The 9641-nt window shown below is 37.7% G+C and overlaps 1 non-coding gene across 1 annotated transcript; it reads right to left on the bottom strand.

Moving 5' to 3' along the window:
- Nucleotides 1-2658: 2658 nt before the first annotated feature.
- On the bottom strand, nt 2659-2766 carry LOC148564401 (small nucleolar RNA R71). The gene has a single exon (XR_015884120.1). It is a non-coding gene; the product is annotated as a small nucleolar RNA R71 (small nucleolar RNA).
- Nucleotides 2767-9641: the final 6875 nt, after the last annotated feature.

Below are 9641 nucleotides of genomic sequence, written 5' to 3'. Positions count from 1 at the left end.
CGGTGACAGCGCATCTTGGACCATTTTCACTGAGAGGACGGGAAGTAGCCATTGACAACGGTGATGCCCTACATAAAGCTTGCCATAGAAAGGAGTATGAAGGATTGGATGAAGACAATAGGAAAGCAGAGGTTCAGAAGGAACAAAAGCATCTCCAAACGCTTATCTCCATGCACTTGCTGGTTAGTTGTACGAAGTTTTGGCAAAGAACTAAGATTATGAACGTGCGTATTAAGTTTTCAGTGCCGTTACCAAGGAATGAACGATCACGATTTTCCCACACCAAGTTTTTGGCGCCGTTGCCGGGGATTGTTCGAGTTTGGACAACTGACGGTTCATCTTGTTGCTCAGATTAGGTAATTTTATTTTAATTTTAAGCTTTTTATTTTTATTATTTTTGTTTTCGAAAAATTTCAAAAAAAAAAAAGTTTTCAAAAAAATAAAATATTCTATGTTCTTCAGAATTTTTAAGAATGAATTCTAGAGTTTCATGACGACATGTTGAAGCCTGGCTGGCTGTAAAGCCATGTCTAAATTCTTTTGGACTAAGTCTTCCTCTTCACATGCTTGAACTATGTATGCTAAAGCTTGGCTGGCCATTGGTCATGTCTAGTGTTTTGGACCGGAGCTTTCACTGAAAGCTTGGCTGGCTAGTAAGCCATGCCTAATTCCTGGACCGGAGTTTTAGACTAACATTGCAAGATTCCTGGAATTCCTATTAAAAATGTTGAAATCCTTATTTTCCTTTTCAAAATAATTTTCGAAAAATCCAAAATTTTTTTTATAAAATCATAAAATAAAAAATAATTTGATGTTTCTTGTTTGAGTTTAGTGTCAAATTGTAAGTTTGGTGTCAATTGCATATTTTTAATTTCATTAAAAATTTCAAAAACTCATGCATGTGTTCTTCATGATCTTCAAGTTGTTCTTGATGATTTTCTATGTTTGATCTTTAATTTTTCTTGTTTTCTGTCTTTTCTTATTTTTCATATGCATTTTCAATTTGTTAGTGTCTAAAGTTTGAAAATTTCTAAGTTTGGTGTCTTGCATGTTTTCCTTTTCTTAAAAATTTTTAAAAATAAGTTCTTGGTGTTCATCTTGACATTCAAAGTGTTCTTGGTGTTCATCTTGACATTCAAAGCGTTCTTGCATGCATCATGTGTTTTGATCTTGAGTTCTCATGTTTTAAGTCTTTTCATTGTTTTTCTCTTGCATCATTAAAAATTCAAAATAAAAAAAATATCTTTCCCTTTTTCTTCTCATAAATTTTCGAAAATTTGAGTTGACTTTTTCAAAACTTTTTAAAATTTAGTTGTTTCTTATGAGTCAAATCAAATTTTCAATTTAAAAATTCTATCTTTTTCAAATCTTTTTCAAAAATCAAATATTTTTAATTTTTTTCTTTCATATTTTCGAAATTAATGCTAACAATTAATGTGATTGATTCAAAAAAATTTAGTTTGTTACTTGCCTAATAAGAAAGGTTCAATCTTTAAATTTTAAAATAATATCTTTTTGTTTCTTGTTAGTCAAGTAATCAACTTTAATTTTCAAAAATCAAATCTTTTTAAATTTCTTTTTCAAATCTTTTTCAAAATAAGTTTCAATCACATATTTTTCAAAATCAATTTCAAAATCTTTTCTAACTTCTTTTCTAACTTCTTATCTTTTCAAAAATTGATCTTCAAATTTTTTTCAATTAACTACTTGACTTTTTGTTTGATTTTAAAAGTTTACTATTTCAATCATATCTTTTTCAAAACTACCTAACTAACTCTCTTTCTAATTTTCGAAAATCACCTTCCTCTTTTTCAAAATTCCTTTTTAATTAACTAATTGTTTTAACTTTTAATTTAATTTCATCTTTTTTTAAATTTTCAAATTTTAATTTTAATTTTAAATTAAAAACAAAAATATTTTTATTTTCTTTTCAATTATTTTCGAAAATTCTTCTCTCTCATCTCCTTCTAATTATTTATTTATCTACTAACACATCTCTTCTTCTTAAAATTCGAACCCTCTCCCTCTTTCTATGTTCGAATTTCTTTTCTTCTTCTACTCACATAAATGAATCTCTATACTGTGACATAGAGGGTTCCTCTTCTTTTTTGTTTTCTTCTTTTTCATATGAGCAGGAACAAGGATAAGAACATTCTTGTTGAAGCTGATTCTGAACCTGAAAGGACTCTGAAGAGGAAGCTAAGGGAAGCTAAAGCACAACTCTCTAGAGAAAATCTGTCAGAAATTTTCGAAAAAGAAGGAGACATGGCCGAAAATAATAACAATGCAAGGAAGATGCTTGGTGACTTTACTGCACCAAATTCCAATTTACATGGAAGAAGCATCTCAATCCCTGCCATTGGAGCAAACAATTTTGGGCTAAAGCCTCAATTAGTTTCTCTGATGCAACAGAACTGTAAGTTTTATGGACTTCCATCAGAAGATCCTTTTCAGTTCTTAACTGAATTCTTGCAGATCTGTGATACTGTTAAGACCAATGGGGTTGATCCTGAGGTCTACAGGCTTATGCTTTTCCCATTTGTTGTAAGAGACAGAGCTAGAATATGGTTGGACTCTCAACCTAAAGATAGCCTGAACTCTTGGGATAAGCTGGTCACGACTTTCTTAGCCAAGTTCTTTCCTCCTCAAAAGCTTAGCAAGCTTAGAGTGGATGTTCAAACCTTCAAACAGAAAGAAGGTGAATCCCTCTATGAAGCTTGGGAGAGATATAAGCAACTGATCAAAAAGTGTCCTTCTGACATGCTTTCAGAATGGACCATCCTGGATATATTCTATGATGGTCTGTCTGAGCTATCAAAGATGTCATTGGACCATTCTGCAGGTGGATCTATTCACCTAAAGAAAACGCCTGTAGAAGCTCAGGAACTCATTGACATGGTTGCATATAACCAATTCATGTACACTTCTGAAAGGAATCCTGTGAGTAATGGGATGCCTCAGAGGAAGGGAGTTCTTGAAATTGATACTCTGAATGCCATATTGGCTCAGAATAAAATATTGACTCAGCAAGTCAATATGATTTCTCAGAGTCTGAATGGATTGCAAGCTGCATCCAACAGTACTCAAGAGGCATCTTCTGAAGAAGAAGCCTATGATCCTGAAAACCCTGCAATAGCAGAGGTGAATTACATGGGAGAACCCTATAGAAACACCTATAATCCCTCATGGAGAAATCATCCAAATTTCTCATGGAAGGATCAACAAAAGCCTCAACAAGGCTTTAATAATGGTGGAAGAAACAGGTTTAGCAATAGCAAGCCTTTTCCATCATCCACTCAGCAACAGACAGAGAATTCTGAGCAGAATCCATCTAACTTAGCAAATATAGTCTCTGATCTATCTAAAGCCACTTAAAGTTTCATGAATGAAACAAGGTCCTCCATTAGAAATTTGGAGGCACAAGTGGGCCAGCTGAGTAAAAGAGTCACTGAAACCCCTCCTAGTACTCTCCCAAGCAATACAGAAGAGAATCCAAAAATAGAGTGCAAGGCCATTACCTTACTTGGTGTGGCCGAACCCAAAGAGGAGGAGGAGGACGTAAATCCTAGTGAGGAAGACCTCCTGGGACGTTCACTGACCAATAAGGAGTTTGCCTTTGAGGAACCAAAGGAATCTGAGGTTCATCTAGAGACCATAGAGATTCCATTGAACCTCATTTTACCATTCATGAGCTCTGATGACTATTCATCTTCTGAAGAAGATGAAGACATTGCTGAAGAGCAAGTTACTCAATATTTATGGGCAATCATGAAGCTGAATGCCAAATTATTTGGCAATCATCAAGGAACTAAATGCCTTGGTTCAGCAAACTCTACCTCAAAAGAAACAGGATCCTGGTAAATTCTTAATTCCCTATAACATATGCACCATGACCTTTGAGAAAGCTCTGTGTGACCTGGGGTCAGGTATAAACTTAATGCCACTCTCTATAATGGAGAAACTAGGAATCTTTGAGGTACAGGCTACCAAATTCTCATTAGAGATGGCAGACAAATCCATGAAACAGGCTTATGGACAAGTAGAGGACGTGTTAGTAAAGGTTAAAGGCCTTTACATCCCTGCTGATTTCATAATCCTAGACACTGGGAAGGATGAGAATGAATCCATCATCCTTGGAAGACCCTTCCTAGCCACAGCGAGAGCTGTGATTGATGTGGACAGCGGAGAGTTGGTCCTTCAACTGAATGAGGACTACCTTATATTTAAAACTCAAGGTTCTCCTTCTGTAACCATGGAGAGGAAGCATGAAAAGCTTCTCTCACTGCAGAGTCAACCAAAGTCCCCACAGTCAAACTTTAAGTTTGGTGTTGGGAGGCCACAACCAAACTCTAAGTTGGTGTTGAACCCCCACATTCAAGCTCTAAGTTTGGTGTTGGGAGGTCCCAACAATGCTCTGAACATCTGTGAGACTCCATGAGAGCTCACTGTCAAGCTATTGACATTAAAGAAGCGCTTGTTGGGAGGCAACCCAATGTTATTTAATTATATATATTTATATTGCCATTTCTATTTTATGTTTATTTTTAGGTTGATGATCATGTGAAGTCACAAAAACTAGTGGAAAATCAAAAAAACAGAATGAAAAATAGCACACCCTGGAGGAAGAGCACTCTGGCGTTTAAACGCCAGAAACAAGCATCAATCTGGCGTTAAACGCCAGAAACAGGCTACATTTGGGTGTTTAACACCAAAAACAGGCAGCAGTCTGGCGTTAAACGCCAGGATTGCACTGCAAGGGCGTTTACATGTCTAATAGGAGCAGGGATGATACATCCTTGACCCCTCTGGATCTGTGGACCCCACAGGATCCCCACCTACCCCACCTCTTCTTCTCTCCTCTTCACACCTTTTCATAACTCTCTTCCCCAAATACCCTTCACCAATCACCTCCATACCTCTTCCTCAAAACTATCATACAACCAACCTACACCCACCCACTCAAATTCAAACCATCACTACTTCATTTTCACCCAACACAACCCTTTTTTCTTCCCCTTGGCCGAATACACACATCTCTCCCTCTCCTCCATTTTTCTTCCTCTTCTCCTTCTTTCTTTCTTCTTTTGCTCGGGGACAAGCAAACATTTTAAGTTTGGTGTGGTAAAAGCATTGCTTTTTATTTTTCCATAACCATTTATGGCACTTAAGGCCGGAGAAACCTCTAGAAAGAGGAAAGGGAAGACAAAAGCTTTCACCTCCGAGTCATGGGAGATGGAGAGATTCATCTCAAGGGTCCATAGCTCAGTAGTAGAGTATTTGACTGCACAACAAGAGAGCCCACTCATGGACCTCAACAAGAGCAGGAGGAAATTCCTCACCATGAAATCCCTGAGATGCCTCAAAGGATGCACTTCCCTCCACAAAACTATTAGGAGCAAATCAACACTTCCCTAGGAGAATTAAGTTCCAACATGGGACAATTAAGGATGGGGCACCAAGAGCACTCCATCATCCTCCATGAGATTAGAGGAGATCAAAGAGCTATGAGAGAGGAGCAACAAAGACAAGGAAGAGACATAGAGGAGCTCAAAAGCACCATTGGTTCTTCAAGAAGAGGAAGATGCCACCCTCACTAAGGTGGACCCGTTCCTTAATCTCCTTGTTCTTATTTTCCTGTTTTTCAGTTTTTGAGCCTTATGTTTTATTTATGTTTGTGTCTTTACTATATGGTCATTAGTGTCTAAGTGTCTATGTCTTAAAGCTATGAATGTCCTATGAGTCCATCACCTCTCTTAAATGAAAACTGTTCTAAAAACAAAAGAACAAGAAGTACATGGTTTCGAATTCATCCTTGAAACTAGTTTAACTATTTTGATGTGGTGACAATACTTTTTGTTTTCTGAATGAATGCTTGAATAGTGCATATGTCTTTTGATATTGTGGTTTATGAATGTTAAATATGTTGGCTCTTGAAAGAATGATGAAAAGGAGAAATGTTATTTGATGATCTGAAAAATCATAAAATTGATTCTTGAAGCAAGAAAAAGCAGTGAATACAAAAGCTTGCGAAAAAAAAGAGAAAAGAAAAATGGCAAAAAAAAAAACAGAAAGAAAAAGAAAAAGTAAGCAGAAAAAGCCAAAAGCTCTTTAAACCAAAAGGAAAGAGCAAAAAGCCAATAGCCCTTAAAACTAAAAGGCAAGGGTAATAAAAAGGATCCAAGGCTTTGAGCATCAGTGGATAGGAGGGCCTAAAGGAATAAAATCCTGGCCTAAGCGGCTAAACCAAGCTGTCCCTAACCATGTGCTTGTGGCGTGAAGGTGTCAAGTGAAAACTTGAGACTGAGCGGTTAAAGTCAAGGTCCAAAGCAAAACAAAAAGAGTGTGCTTAAGAACCCTGGACACCTCTAATTGGGGACTTTAGCAAAGCTGAGTCACAATCTGAAAAGGTTCACCCAGTTATGTGTCTGTGGCATGTATGTATCCGGTGGTAATACTGGAAAATAGAGTGCTTAGGGCCACGGCCAAGACTCATAAAGTAGCTGTGTTCAAGAATCAACATACTGAACTAGGAGAATCAATAACACTATCTAAATTCTAAGTTCCTATAGATGCCAATCATTATGAACTTCAATGGATAAAGTGAGATGCCAAAACTATTCAAGAGGCAAAAAGCTACTAGTCCCGCTCATCTGATTGGAGCTAAGTTTCGTTGATATTTTGGAATTTATAGTATATTCTCTTCTTTTTAACCTATTTGAATTTCAGTTGCTTGGGGACAAGCAACAATTTAAGTTTGGTGTTGTGATGAGCGGATAATTTATATACTTTTTGGCATTGTTTTTACATAGTTTTTAGTATGATTTGATTAGTTTTTAATATATTTTTATTAGTTTTTAAATAAAAATCACATTTCTGAACTTTACTATGAGTTTGTGTATTTTTTTGTGATTTCAGGTATTTTCTGGCTGAAATTGAGGGACTTGAGCAAAAATCAGATTCAGAGGTTGAAGAAGGACTGCAGATGCTGTTGGATTCTGACCTCCCTGCACTCAAAGTGAATTTCTGGAGCTACAGGAGTCCAAATGGCGCGCTCTCAATTGCGTTGGAAAGTAGACATCCAAGGCTTTCCAGCAATATATAATAGTCCATACTTTGCCCGAATTTAGACAACGCAAACTGGCGTTCAACGCCAGCTCTCTGCCCTATTCTGGAGTTAAACGCCAGAAACAGGTTGCAAAGCAGAGTTAAACGCCAGAAACAGGTTACAAATTGGCGTTTAACTCCAAGGAAGACTTTTGCATGTGAAAGCTTCAATGCTCAGCCCAAGCACACACCAAGTGGGCCCAAAAGTGAATTTCTGCATTATTTACTCATTTCTGTAACCCTAGTAACTAGTTTAGTATAAATAGAACATTTTACTATTGTATTTAGGGTCGGATCTTTGATTAGTTTTATGCTATCTTAGACCTTTGTGAAGGCTGGCCATTCGGCCATGCCTGGACCATTACCACTTATGTATTTTCAACGGTAGAGTTTCTACACACCATAGATTAAGGTGTGGAGCTCTGCTGTTCCTCATGAATTAATGCAAAGTACTATTGTTTTTCTATTCAATTCAAGCCTATTTCTTCTCTAAGATATTTATTCGCACACAAGAACATGATGAATGTGATGATTATGTGACGCTCATCATCATTCTCACTTATGAACGCGTGCCTGACAAACACTTCCGTTCTACATGTAAACAAGCTTGAATGCATATCTCTTAGCCTCCTGATTCACGATCAGAGTCTTCGTGGTATAGGCTAGAACTGTTGGCGGCCATTCTTGAGATCCGGAAAGTCTAAATTTTGTCTGTGGTATTCCGAGTAAGATTTGGGAAAGGATGGCTGTGACAAGCTTCAAACTCGCAAATGCTGGGCGTAGTGACAGACGTAAAAGGATTACTGAATCCTATTCCAGTATGATCGAGAACCGACAGATGATTAGCCGTGCGGTGACAGCGCATCTTGGACCATTTTCACTGAGAGGACGGGAAGTAGCCATTGACAACGGTGATGCCCTACATAAAGCTTGCCTTAGAAAGGAGTATGAAGGATTGGATGAAGACAATAGGAAAGCAGAGGTTTAGAAGGAACAAAAGCATCTCCATATGCTTATCTGAAATTCTCACCAATGAGTCACATAAGTATCTCTATCCTATTTTACATTTTATTTATCTTTTAGTTATTAAAACTCTATAACCATTTGAATCCACCTGACTGAGATTTACAAGGTGACCATAGCTTGCTTCAAGCTGACAATCTCCGTGGGATCGACCCTTACTCACGTAAGGTTTATTACTTGGACGACCCAGTGCATTTGCTGGTTAGTTGTGCGAAGTTGTGACAAAGAACTAAGATTATGAACGTGCGTATTAAGTTTTCAGCACCGTTACCAAGGAATGAACGATCACGATTTTCCCACACCAGTCTCGGATCTTGTCTCAGCAGCCGGAGTCTCCTACAGAGCTGGAGACACCAAAGCCATGCTCCCACGGGATGATCAGTACTTCCCTAACGGGAAATATATCAAACCTCCAGTAGCCACTACACACCAGCCTACTGAAATGGCTGAAGACATTCCACCTTCAACACCACAAGCATCTACAACAAACCAACTGCTCCATCAGATACTTGAGAGGTTGGATCGGCAGGAACACAAAGCAAAGCTAAGAGAGCGCTGTAATAAGCGCCGATTCACATACCTCAAGGAGCTACTTATGGGAAAATACAAAGACCCAGACACCCCGGACTCCACTTTATTTACTAGCACAGGGAGCCATGACGGTCCCGATTGTGGAGATACTGCTACCAACCCACCTTTGTTCCTGACAGATGGCACCGAGGACGGTGCAAAGCCTTAAGTGTGGGAGGTCGGTCAGTACCTGACTTCCGGAGGTAATTTCTCTTCCCTAACACCAATAAAATAGGATATTTGGTTAGTTTTTCTTTTGTAGAATAAGTGATGAGATATTTTGGTGAAAAATAAATTTCTTCCAAAACATCACAATCTAACCGGCAAGTGCACCGGGTCGCATCAAGTAATAAAAACTCACGGGAGTGAGGTCGATCCCACAGGGATTGAAGGATTGAGCAATTTTAGTTTAGTGGTTGATTTAGTCAAGCGAATCAAGATTTGGTTGATGGTTTTGTGACTTGCAGAATTAAATTGCATTGAAGTAAAGAGAACAAGAAATAAATTGCTAAAACTTAAAGAACAAGAAATTAAATGACAGAAACTTAAAGTGCAAGAAATGTAAATTGCAGAATCTTAAAGTGCAAGGAATGTAAATTGCTTGAAATGTAAAGGGGATTGGGATGTGGATTTGCAGAAATTAAACAAGGAAAAATTAGATTGCATCAAATAGAAGAGTAAAAGGGAATTGGGATTGAACCGGAAATAAAGCAGAAAAGTAAATGAACATAAGAAGCAGTAAACAGGGAATTCAAATGGAAATTTAGATCTCAGGACCCAGAGACTAGAAAACCAAGTCTAGATCTCAATGCCTTCCTAGATCCAACAAGAACAATAGCAAGGAAATCGTAAATTGCAAAGAAAAGAGATGAAGAACACTGAACCGGAAATGGAATTCAATTAACAGTAAAGAAACAAAGAGATCCAAGATTGAGATTGAAACA

This window comes from Arachis ipaensis, chromosome B5 (assembly GCF_059453495.1).
Source record: "Arachis ipaensis isolate K30076 ecotype BB chromosome B5, ASM5945349v1, whole genome shotgun sequence".
In the NCBI taxonomy this organism is placed as follows: Eukaryota; Viridiplantae; Streptophyta; class Magnoliopsida; order Fabales; family Fabaceae; genus Arachis; species Arachis ipaensis.
Note: the sequence above shows the minus strand (reverse complement) of the source record. Positions and strands in the feature narration are given on the sequence as shown.